Source organism: Calliphora vicina, chromosome 5 (genome assembly GCF_958450345.1).
Source record: "Calliphora vicina chromosome 5, idCalVici1.1, whole genome shotgun sequence".
In the NCBI taxonomy this organism is placed as follows: Eukaryota; Metazoa; Arthropoda; class Insecta; order Diptera; family Calliphoridae; genus Calliphora; species Calliphora vicina.
This window is the reverse complement of record NC_088784.1, coordinates 43,538,759-43,551,865: the sequence shown is the minus strand read 5'-3', so window position 1 is coordinate 43,551,865 and position 13,107 is coordinate 43,538,759. Positions and strand designations below refer to the sequence as shown.

Sequence of the window (13,107 nt, the reverse complement as noted above, 5' to 3'; positions counted from 1 at the left end):
AAATACATATCTAAAGGTAGTGTCACACATGGCAAATATTTAAGCAAAAAAGCGTAACCGCTTTTCTACAACAACTTGGTTTGACGTTATTTACTCTAACAAGTGTTTTGTAAGATCAAAAAGCAACAAATAAAATAAAACTAAATATTTGTTTTGAATTGTCCTAAGTAAAAGGAGTTTTTGAAGTAAATAAGAGAATTAAAATATATTTTATTTAGTGGATACGTCTTTTCCGTCGAATATTTGCCATGTGTGACCCTACCTTAAGTAGTAGTGTTTAGATATGAAATAGAACGATACAACAAACAAGTCAAAATATATACATACGATGGATATTGTACATGATACTCAGGCACATACACACATTCACCGGTCCAGCGATCCATTCATACATATCAGAAGCCAATATCGCCAATAAATGAAATTAACGATTCTAGTAACTTGAATTCTACGTTCTGTGCATTTTCGCACGTGTTGGTGTGTTTACAACTAACTAAGTTTCTATGCAATAATAACAATAATAACATCAAGCAATTGCAACAAATTTTCTGATTAATTTACGATCAATTGCGGCACAAGAAATATTTTATATTACAAGATTTTTGTGTAATTTGTCGAAGCATCATTCTTTTTTTCTCATCCCATGTTTTTCTTCTACACATTTTTTTCTACATATTTGAAAATAATGTGCAATAAAGATCTCGATCTAATGATCGTCATGTTTTATTCGTGTGTCATATTAAAAATAAATCTGTTTGCATTAGTGACAATTTGAAAGCGATTTCTGATTAAATTTACTAATAGGCGATAAACTATTAATTTTAATGAACACATTTATTTAGTATTACACTGATTAACAAAACATATACACATATTTATTACATTCTTAGAGTGCAATTTAAACAGAACAATTTGTTACAATTTTCAATTAATAAAGAGTTGGCATAAAATTGAGATTTGAGCCTTGAAACATAGTCTAACTGTATATTTTGGGGAAAACCCTAATCTAATATCTTTGTAATTTGAACAAATAAAATATGTATGTATATATTTCTAATACGACTGCGAAGATTAAAAACATGTTAAACTTTACTTAATGGCAATTTTATTGCGGATTTTCGATTTTTTCAGTTTGTTCAATAAACTAAACCGTTTTTGAGTTACGCGGATATACTTATGTATATTGCGGAATCTCCTCCATTTTCGAAATAACGGTATATCTCGAAAATATGAGCTAACCCAAAAACGGTTAGCACCACTGAATTTAGCGTACCCGAATTAGTTTAAGCCGCTGGGCGCCCTTTTTGACAGAAAAAGTTTCAATTTCGAGTTCTTCAAAAAGTCGAGTTTCCTGAAATTTCTGCGTTATAATTTATTAGAAAGACCTTTAAAATACCACTCAATTCATATAAATTAATATTGTCTATGTACAACATTTTTACTTGAGATATAGCAAAAATATTGAAATTTAAAGCCATGCCCACTCGAAAGATGGCGTCGATAATATTTTTTTTTTGTACTCATAACTATTAAAGGTAAAACTTGGAATGTGATTTGAAAAAATTACTAGAACCTAAAATCTGAAATAAATACAAACCCTTCTCATCTTCATCTCTGTAAAATCGATTTGCTGCAAAAAAGCATCATGAGCATCCGATATGATACCCCAAAGAACTTATGAATGCATCTATTCATGTCCATTTAAATAATAATAATATTAATAAATGACTAATTATGGAACGACAATCATAAAATGCAGTGGCATAATTGTTGTATATACGAAGCTGGCTAAAGTGATTAATACAAAAAAAATTGCAGTAAAAATATTATTTTATCAAAGATAGCTTAAAATTTAGGGTGATTAAAAAAATTTACAATAAAATAAGTAAGAAAATATGGTCGGTCAATCCTCACCATATTATACCCTACACTAAGTAAATGAGCAAAAACATTTTTTCGGAAGTGGGCCTTATATGGGAGATATGACCAATTATGGACCGATCACCATGAAATTAGATCGTGTGATTTATGTCGCTATGAAAGTTATTTATGTGGAATTTTGTGTGTATACCAACATTTTTAAGAGATTTATGCACTTTAAAGTGATTTTCGGTAGCGGGTCTATATGGGAGCTATGACTAATTATGGACCGATCGTAACAAAATTTGGTGACATGTATTTTGTATAAAACTTATTTGGAGCGGAATTTGTGGAGATACATATATAAATTAAACATTTATGACCGATCAAGTCCAATTTTGGGAGGACATTTGTATGGGGGCAAGGTGAAATAATGAACCGATTTCAACCAATTTAAATAGGCATGGTCCTTGGGCCAAAAAACTAATATATACCAAATTTTATCGAAATATCTTCAAAATTGATACCTGTACTTTGCGCACTAGGTTTACATGGACAGACAACCAGCCAGACGGACGTCTGGTATTATTGTATGACATTTTGTTCAATATTTTTTTACGTAAGGATATTTATAAAATTTTTAGTAAAAACAGTGGTAAAATTGTGCGAGCAAAAAAATGCAACTCTACGGAAATTTACTTAATTTTTAAAATTTTAAAAAAAATAATTATAAAAAATTGCAAAAAACTATAACAATGTTGCATTACCATCATTTACTATTAATGCAAACAAATTTAGGGACATTAAAATTCAAAAGGATAAACATTTTATACATAAAAACGCTATACTCATATTCCGTTATAAAAATATAGATATATAATATATAATAATTAGATTAGAGTGCCGAAATAATTTTAATGGCTAGTTTTGAAATGGATTTTATTGAAATAAAACTAAAAGGTTAGACATTGAAGTAATCAAGGCTGTGTTACCTGATCCATGGAAGGTGACATCATATTTGATGCTACTCAGACAGGAGATACCAATTCAATAAACCATATATTATTTACAAAAATAAATTAAGCTCTTATGCTTTTCGAAGCAGGTCCTTTATGCTTAAAATGGTGCAGTCGTATGATATGGAAGGTCAATTAACGTAATTTTAATTTATTCGTGTCTGATAGTTTCGATCTGTTACAGATATTCCCTTATATATTAAATTAAAATAGTAAAAAATTGCGATATCTTAGTAGTCACGTAAGCTAAATATAGGATTCTATTGAATCACTTATGATATTAGGATTTGATTATTGTAATTGATTATTAGATATACACCCTTTTGATGACATTTTTTGTCATATAGGTTGGTCCCTCTACTGTTTATATCTCTGAAGGTGGTATCAACTAACAGACATTCAGTGACTAATATTTATATATACATATATTTGGCCCTTATAGTTTCTAGGTTGTACTGAGTACCATGCTTTCTCTTTTATATGGTTGATTATTTCTGTTACACATATACTTATCAAATTTCTTTTTTCCTAGTGGAAAATAGTTTTTCTTATCAAGTTGCTAATTTACTGACATCAATTAAAGAATCATTATCTAATAATGATAATAATAATTTTATTTATAATATTTATTTAATTTATATCATAATTATTTAATTTATTTTATATTTAAATTTTTTAATGTAAACTATTTTTTTAAGTAGAAATTTATAACCGATTATGGCCAATAAAAAAATAGGAACAGTGTCAAATTTAATATTATTTACAGTTGTCTTCCGCTGTTTTGGAATTCGTTTACTTACCAAAATAAATGGATATTTGAATATGATTTCATTATTTGTAATTTTTAAAGACCACATGATGTCATATGATTGTAAAAATATTATTTTAGCATTAAATTTCAGCACCCTTCTAACATTAACTAGTCATATCCTTTTGATATTGAGCTCTTATTCACTCAGTTTTAGGCACACCACCACAATTATTTGATTTTCTTTTCATAGAGAATATCCGAAAGATTTTAAATTGGTAAAGAAATAAATAAAAATTCTTAAAATTTTCTTGGTTTTCAAAAAATTCACCATATTGAACAGAAAATGCATCATTCGTTAATTCTGTTATCCTTTGTAGATTTCATATCCTTGAATTTATTAGTATTAACAGCTAATTACTGTATTCTAACAGTATTATAGTTTTTAGCAATTTTTATTAATTATTTTTTCCAAAATTTTAAAAATCAAGTAAATTTTCTTAGAGTTGTATTTTTTTTGCTCGCACAATTTTACTACTGTTTTTACTAAAAAATTTATAACAATACTTACGTAAAACAAGTAAGAAAGTATGGTCGGTCAAGCCCGATTATATAATACCCTACACTAAGTAAAAGAGCAAAAACATTTTTCTTTTAAAATTTCAATAATTTATATTTTTGAGTGATTTTAGGAAGTGGGCCTTATATGGGGGCTATGTCCAATTATGGACCGATCACCATGAAATTAGGTCTTGTCATTTATGTCTACATGAAAGTTTACTATGTTGAATTTTGTGTGTATACCAACATTTTTAAGCGATTTATGCACGTTAAAGTCATTTTCGGAAGCGGGTCTATATGGGAGCTATGACTAATTATGGACCGATCGTAAAAAAATTTGGTGACATGCATTTTGTGTATATAAAACTTATTTGGAGCGGAATTTGTGGAGATACATATATAAATTAAACATTTATGACCGATAAAGTCCAATTTCGGTGAAAGGTGAAATAATGGACAGATTTCAGCCAGTTTCAATAGGCTTGGTCCTTGAGCCGAAGAAATAATATGTACCAAATTTCATCGAAATATCTTCAAAATTGCGACCCTTACTCTGCGCACAAGGTTTACAGAAAGTGATTCTAAGGTTGGTGTTAGACTAATATTTTTGGGCGTTACAAACATCTGCACAAACGCATTATACCCTCCCCACTATGGTGGTGTAGGGTATAAAAATATTGGACAAAATGTCATACAATAATTGCCTATGATCAATAAGAATATAAAAACAGCAGATGTGGACAATTGGATACCCTTTTGAGCAAAATCAGTGCTGCTGTAGGTCCGAACTTGGTTTTTCCTATATATTGATCCGGATCATTTTAACGATTCAACCTAGTTAACAACTTATTTTGTTCTGAAATTTTTTTGGTTGTAGCAAACATTTCTGATCAACAAATATTAAGGGGAAAATATCATCCTATTTGTCCGTCTATCTAGGACTTGTCGTTATGAATTTATTATTGGAAGTGGATTTTATGTGGGAGCAATGGCCAATTGTGGACTCTACGTCACAAAATCTACGTGTAAAATTTACTTCGATATCGAAATTTATAAGAAATTTATTTTGGTTAACGAGCAAAATTAAAAAAAATAATCAATAAACATGTATGTCTCTTCAACTAATAGAGGTAACCTACACGTAAACGTAAACGTATTTTTTGTAGATCTTCCCAAGGACTATTTATATTTACAATTTCAGCTCATTCGGATCATAAATGGAATTTTGACGATGTTTTTTAAAAAACTTGAGAAATGAGGTTACCAAGAAGCTGAACAAACGTAAATCAACTCGAAAACACCTCAGCTCCAACCATGTGAAATTTCGTAAAAATATCTCTAACAGTTCCCGAGATATAATAATAACTCTTTCTAAACCCGCACAGTGGTACGGACCATGTGGATTATTGATGTCGCATTTCAAACTGATTACGATATTTATAAGAGATTTATGCATTCATATTACTTATCTGTACAAAATTTTGCTTCGAAATCGATATTTATGAAGATAAATGTGTTTTCGAATCTGGTCCTTCTATTGAAGCTATGACCAATTATGGCCCGATCTTCATAAAATTTGGTACGTTAATTTTTTTTGTATGTATATTCGTATTTTTATGTCGAATTTTAACCCGATAACTAAATTTTTAACGGATTTATGCATATTTGAGTGATTTTAGGAATTGGAAGTAATATGGCGGATCTTTTTTTTTATTTCATTTTACACGAAACTTTTTTATGCTGAATTTTGTATGGATATTGCTATTATATAGGCATTTGTATAACATGGAGTAAGGTTTCGAATTATTTTGACATTCGGGAAAAACTTGCTTGATTTTAAAAAAATTACTGCACATAATAAAAATACATACGATATCCTAAGATTCTCAGAAGTATAAGTTTGTTTTGATATTTGCGAAGAAAATATAGTATTTTGAAGTGAAAGCTGTCAATATTCTTTCGCATGTTTTAAAACTGAATTTGAAATTCGTTGTTATAGCAATTGAAATCAGTGATATAGGAACTTGTAGATCACATTTTTGGAAACATTATTGTGAAACTAAGGTAATTTTATAGAGAATATGATAGATTTGTAATGGATTATATCAATATAAAAATTGTAACAAACAGTTTTAAGCTGGATAAAGAAAAAATACTCGAGCATAATGTTTTACAGGACGTATTTTGAATTAAACTTTAAAAAAAACCATTGGTTTTATGACTTAAAAATATGAGATTTACAATAGATGGCGTATCATTTAATAACTTATATGTTATTTTGAAGGCTACATATCTGTCATTTATTCTCACTTAGTTATTGAACATTATAGTGTAAACAACAATTTTGATATCGATGTTTTGAATATTTCGAACAAGATGTCATGATGATTAAAAACGAATAAAAAACTCTTTAATGCATCCAATAATCGATAAGCGCGTAGATCTTTTGTTAGTATATTTTGAGTAACAAACGATAATTTCAAGCAAAATGCAATTCGAACAGAAGTCATTATGGAACAGAAGTATGTCTCAAAGCATTTAAATTACAACATATGTACATATTTATTAGCAAGACAAATACTATTTTAGCTTTTAAATTGATATTTCTTAAAATAACTTGACAATCAAGGTCGTACAAGGCCGAAATTTGTATGGGGGCTGATATATTCTTATCATTTTCAACAGATCTAGGCCTTTTAACACATCAAAACATTCTCATATTTTGCTTCTAATTTACAGATTTTCCCTACTGAAAATGGGCAACATTGTTGATAAGTAGAAGTTTCTAATGATGGAAATGTTTATAAACATGGTGAATGCTGCAAGAAGCCCTTACAGACCGTTAAATTCAAATCAATTTTTTGCAATAAGAAATTCAATACTCACCTCCTTTGCTGGCAGAGGGTCTGGCCCAAGTCCATTCTGGAAAAATATAATAAAATGGCATTAATTTGTAAGCTTTTTTTCGAAGATAAAAATATTGTTACTAATAAAATATTTTTACGTACACTGAAAAAAGAATATGGTTTTTATGGAGTGATTCTAACTAACTTTGACACTCGAGCGGCACTCTATAAGTAATTCAGTCATAATTATGCTAGAAACCTTTCGATTGACTAATCGCCATTTAAAGTATTATTAAGATTGCAGCACTAGTTTATGATTCTTATTTTTGTTATCAACATATATAAGCTGATGTTTTATTTATTATACTCATATTTGGAAGAATTTAACTAATATGTTTAAACTTCCCAAAGAATCTTCCTAAATATTTAAATAAAAACTAATAATATCCACCAAGTTTAATTCAAATATCTAATTAGCAACATAATTGTTTAATTTATTCAACAAAAAAACTATGTTTAATTGATTTTCTTTATTTATAAATTAAAATTACATGTAACGATACAAATAAAAAACGTTTTCCGCATTTGAAAAACTTATTTTATTGAAAACTATAAAAATGATGCACATGAAAAACAAAAGCGAATGTTCAAACAAGCTTGTTGAGCTCCTGATAATAAAAATAAAAATTAATTGAAATATTCCATCTTACAAGAGGATTTTAGAATGTGTGGTCTACTGAGTGGGCAATGTATGTAGGTTTGAAGCGTGTTGAATCGCATTATTCGCTCATTAGATGAAGGAACAATAACATAAACTTTCCCGCTGTTAACAACAAATTAGTACAAATAACTTGTTGTACGATTTACAATTTCAATCATCATTATACTGCATTAGCAATTAATGGCAAATTTATAGTATGTGAGTGTGTGTTTCAGTTAAATTTTTATTTATGAGTTAAATATTTCTATTTGAGAATTAACTATTTTCAAAATTAAAACATTTTTTGTTTATATACTTTGTAACAAATAGGAAAGGATCCTCTTTTTATGGTGTCAATATGTGTTAAGTCTAGGAAATACACGTATGTGTCAATTAGTTCAAGGCAGTCACAACTCAAAATTTGTTAGTGGATAATACAAATAATTCTCTGAACTGAATATTCCATTGATTTTGAAGTTATAGGGTTTTTTTTGATACTCGTAATTTGGATTAAACATAACAACATGCGACACTACCGCAAACATTTTAATTTAATAAATAGCTTGAAAATGTTGATGCATCAGAATATATCTTATATATACGCCTCGTTTGTGAAACTCACGATAATAAATAATGCTGGAAAAGGAATCTGCTTTCTAATCATTTACACCAAACATATCAAATCAAATAATAGAATTGTCTCCTGATGTATTGTAAATAACACAGGTCAACAGCAGAAAAAGGCTTCACTAACCACTATATAGATTTGATGCATCATGGTTACCTAAGTAATAAATGGTAAAATTTTTTTTTCCAAAATTTTGAATTTTTTTAGATGTTTCTCCACATAATTTATGATAACTCAAAAAGGCTTAGTCCAATATTATTGAAGTAAACATAGAAAATTTACATAACCTTTAATCAGTTTATCTATTGTGTTTTAATCGGCTCAGTAGTTTCTGAGTTATAATAACAAATTGAAACCAAAAATATATTTTTTACTTGAAAATAGCAAATTTTTGTGTATTAAAAAAATCATAAAAAATCGAATTCGCTCTTTTTCACAAAATTTAACTTTTTGTTTGATATACATAGTTAATGTTCTTCTTTCGATTGATTGAATTTTGAAACATTTTCCCGATGCTATGTACAAATTTTCACATATGTATATATTGCGTTTTAATCGGCTCAGTAGTTTCGGAGTTATAATAACAAATTGAAACAAAAAATATATTTTTTATGTGAAAATATCCAATTTTGTTGTTTTAAAAAAATAATGAAAAATCGAAAACGTTTAGTTTTATTGCTTTATCGTAAAGCTATATTTAATAGGAACAAAAGAGATATTGATCCTAAAAATCGATGAATTATTTTCAAATTTGTTCACAATTGAGTGAATTCGCCTATTTTCAGAAAATTGTATGTGCGTACAAGCGTGTACTTTGAGTGTAAATTTTACAAGTTTTTGTTAAAATTTTTGTTACAAAATAGAGTACTTTTTTTTCTTTTCCACTCAAAGTACTCGCTTGTATTATAAAAACAGCATATAAGATACCAACCAACGCACAGTGGGGCAGAATCGAAATTTTTTGGAAATAATTCTGGCATTTCTAAACGGCTGATCCGAACGGGATAAAATTTGAATTGGGCATAGCCAAGGAGTATTCGAGTTTAAGTTATTAAAATGGGCCCTACAAATAATCCAGGGGCGGTGCTATGGGGGCTCAAAGTAGGGTACCTTCGACATGTCAAATTTTTAAACACGTGCCATTTTTTTGTTTCCAATCCGATTTCAAAGAATTTTATATTTTTGGAATAGCTTGCGTGTGCTATTTATCTCTTATAATTCCCTAGTTATAGGCATTTCAAAATTTAAATTTTAAAATTTTGCCATACCTTGGTAAAGGCTAAACTTAATCAGTGCCAAAGAAGACTTCACGTCGCCTTAAAGATTAATAAAGAATCTAACCTGAGAAATTATCTTAGAAACTTAGACCCTACTAAGAACACAGAATATAGTCTCTGGAAAGCTGTGAAAAATATGCAATGCCCTATTGTATATGAGTCGCCCATACGCCTTCAGAACGGAGAATGGGCAAAAAATACTTCAGAAAAAATCGAAGCATTTGCCAATCACTTGGAGAATGTATTTACCCCAAATGATACAAATTCATATATTAGAGATAATGTCATAAATAATGTGGTGCCAGCCCCACTAAAATTCCGGTTCTCTGCCGTGAGGACGACGGTCAAAGGTCTTAAGGCTGGAAAATCACCTGGTATAGATAAAATTACTACCACGATGATAAGTAATCTGCCCAACTCAGCACTGAGAATTATTTTGTTCATATTTAACTCAATACTACGTATTGGATATTTCCCATCCTCATGGAAAATATCTGATATAGTTATGATACCGAAACCGGGAAAAGATGTCACTCAAGTGACATCATACCGTCCCATTAGCCTATTGTCAATATTCTCAAAACTTTTTGAAAAGTTGTTACTTGAGAGACTTATAGTGCACCTTGACGAAAATTGCATTATTCCTGACCATCAATTTGGTTTCAGAAGGAAACATAGTACTATCGAACAGGTACATCGGATAACTACACTTATTCGGAAAACCTTCGAGAGCAAGCAGTATTGTTCCGCATTATTTATTGACATATCTCAAGCCTTCGATAAAGTCTGGCACGATGGACTAATACACAAAATTACTAGATTACTACCTGCGAACGTACATAAACTGCTTAAAAATTACATACAAGAAAGATCTTTCCAAATCAGATCAAAGGATGTGATCTCAACACGTCGAAAAATATCCGCTGGTGTACCACAGGGAAGTATTCTAGGGCCGTTCCTATATATTTTATATACTGCAGATATGCCCACGAGCGCACTGACTCACACATCTACATTTGCGGATGATACCGCTTTTTTAAGTACACATGAAAATCCCGTAATAGCTTCTGAACAACTCCAGTCTCACATCGGCGATTTGGAAAAATGGCTGGACAAATGGAAAATTAAGGTCAATGCAACAAAATGTATTCACGTTACATTTACTTTAAGACGAGAAAGTTGCCCTTCCATACAGATAAATAATATCAAAATCCCAGAACAGAGCCATGTGCGATATCTCGGTATCCATCTTGATCGCCGTTTAACATGGTCCCACCATATTGAAGCCAAGGTTACGCAAATAAAATTAAAGTCAGTCCAACTGTACTGGTTAATTGGCCCACGGTCTGTCCTAGACTTGGAATACAAAGTGCTTTTGTACAAAACAATTATAAAACCGATATGGCTATACGGCATTCAGCTATGGGGAACAGCCTCCTCATCTAACGTTGAAAAATTGCAAAGAAAGCAGTCAGCACTGTTAAGGACAATAACAGGTGCCCCATGGTACATTCGCAATAGTAATATTCATAGGGATCTCAATGTCCCCATAATACGCGAGGAGATCAAACTCTCCAGCCTAAAATACATTTCAAAACTAATGGAACATCCAAACCCCCTCGCCAGGGAGTTGCTGTCATTTGAGGGTCATAGACGACTGAGGCGATTGGAAACACTGGATCTGGCCAGATAATCATCGAGCACTCATGTTGGATATTGCAGCGGCAATAACAACTTTAGTTTTAGTTTAGGTTAAGATTTGAATACTTATTTGTAAATTTCTAAAAAGAAAGATTCAATAAAGAAAAAAGATACTGAAAAAAAAAAAAAAAAAAAAAAAAAAATACCTTGGTCCGCTTTTTTAAAAATATAGGGAGCACATTTGGACTGAATGGACTCGAATTTTTTTTGTTAGTTAGACAACTAAATTACCAACAACATACAAAAGATTTCAGAGCAATGTCAATTACGAATCCAAAAATAACAGATTTTCAATTTAAAAATTCAAAAAATAGTATATTTTTGCTGTTTTTTGGACAAAAAGGTGACATAACTCTTTTTTTTATTAAAAAACAACTTTCTTTAAGAACATATAAGAATTTAATGTTTTTCTTTAAAGCTTCTTTGCGGAAAAGATTTTGGTATAAAAAACATGTCCTATTTAAAGCTTCTTTGCGGAAAAGATTTTGGTATAAAAAACATGTCCTATTTTTCGAACATGTTGGCCCTACGCCCTTTGGAAATTGACCTATTTTTTATCAAAATTTCAACTTTGGGCCACATGTTCTAAAATCCCAAAGCTGGGATCAAAAAACAGAAAGCAGTTTTGGAAACCCTGATGTGTTCCCTATTTATCCCTAAAGTATTTTCCCAGCCCCGAAGAAAATGTGGACCCTATAGACAAAATTGAAAAAGTTTTTTTACACCTTGTTATTTAGGATGAGAAACTTAAAAAATTTCATTGAGTTTCGTTAATAAATGAAGATTTTATTACATATTACATATTCATTGAGTTTCTAAAACTAAAATTTATATCAAAATAGGATTGCAAATATTAGGAACAATTTGATCCACATTTATTCCGAGCTATATTGTTTTGTTTAGATAAGTTAATTTTTGGTCTTACAAAAAAAATTTCAAGTCAATATCTCAATTAGATTCAAAAATATGCCACTTTAAAACTCCGTCCTTCAAAAATATTGCACTTTTTCATACTAAAGAATTTGTATAAATTTTCTTAATGTAACTGAGTCAGAACCAATGATTTGTGTTGAATAAAATATTAAGAAAATTTATAAAAAAAATTTAGTATGAAAAAGTGCAATATTTTTGAAGGACGGAGTTTTAAAGTGGCAAGATCTAGCCGAGCGCTTTTTAAAAATATAAAATTCTTTGAAAGCGGATGGGAAACAAAAAAATGGTACGTGTTTAAAAATTTTACATGTCGAATTTACCCTACTTTGAGCCCCCATAGCGCCGCCCCTGGATTATTTGTAGGGCCCATTTTAATAACTTAAACTCTAATACTCCTTGGCTACACCAACTTAAATTTTATCCCGATCGGACCAGCCGTTTAGAAATGCCAGATTTATTTCCAAAAAAATTCGATTCAACGTTACATTGCTTCTAATAAGTGAAATGGCATTCAATAATATATTATTTATTAGATAATAATTTTTTTGTACATATAAGAACATCAAATAGGTTGTTATGTAAATACAAATTCATTGTTAATATTAACTAAATGTCACCACTTCTTAAAACTATTAAAAAAACTCTACTGTCATCCATAATTGTTCATTATTTGGTTGTGGTCTCACCCGTACTTTAGGTTTGCATGGATGTGAATAGAGAACAACTACAACAGGTAATCATTAGCAAAACGAAACTTTTGACAACACAACGCATGGACTCACATACATAATTGAGAAAATGGGAGAAAACACAAGCTGTGTTTGTAGTCTACCGCAG

The 13,107-nt window shown here is 30.0% G+C and overlaps 1 long non-coding RNA gene across 1 annotated transcript in view; it reads right to left on the bottom strand.

Annotated features, from left to right (window-relative positions):
• The window catches only part of LOC135960399 (uncharacterized), a 71,096-nt gene that overhangs the window by 29,473 nt on the left and 28,516 nt on the right, over window positions 1–13,107 (bottom strand). Inside the window, exon 2 of the long non-coding RNA XR_010576575.1 lies at window positions 7,072–7,107. This is a non-coding gene — a long non-coding RNA (uncharacterized LOC135960399). The remainder of the gene's footprint in view (window positions 1–7,071; window positions 7,108–13,107) is intronic.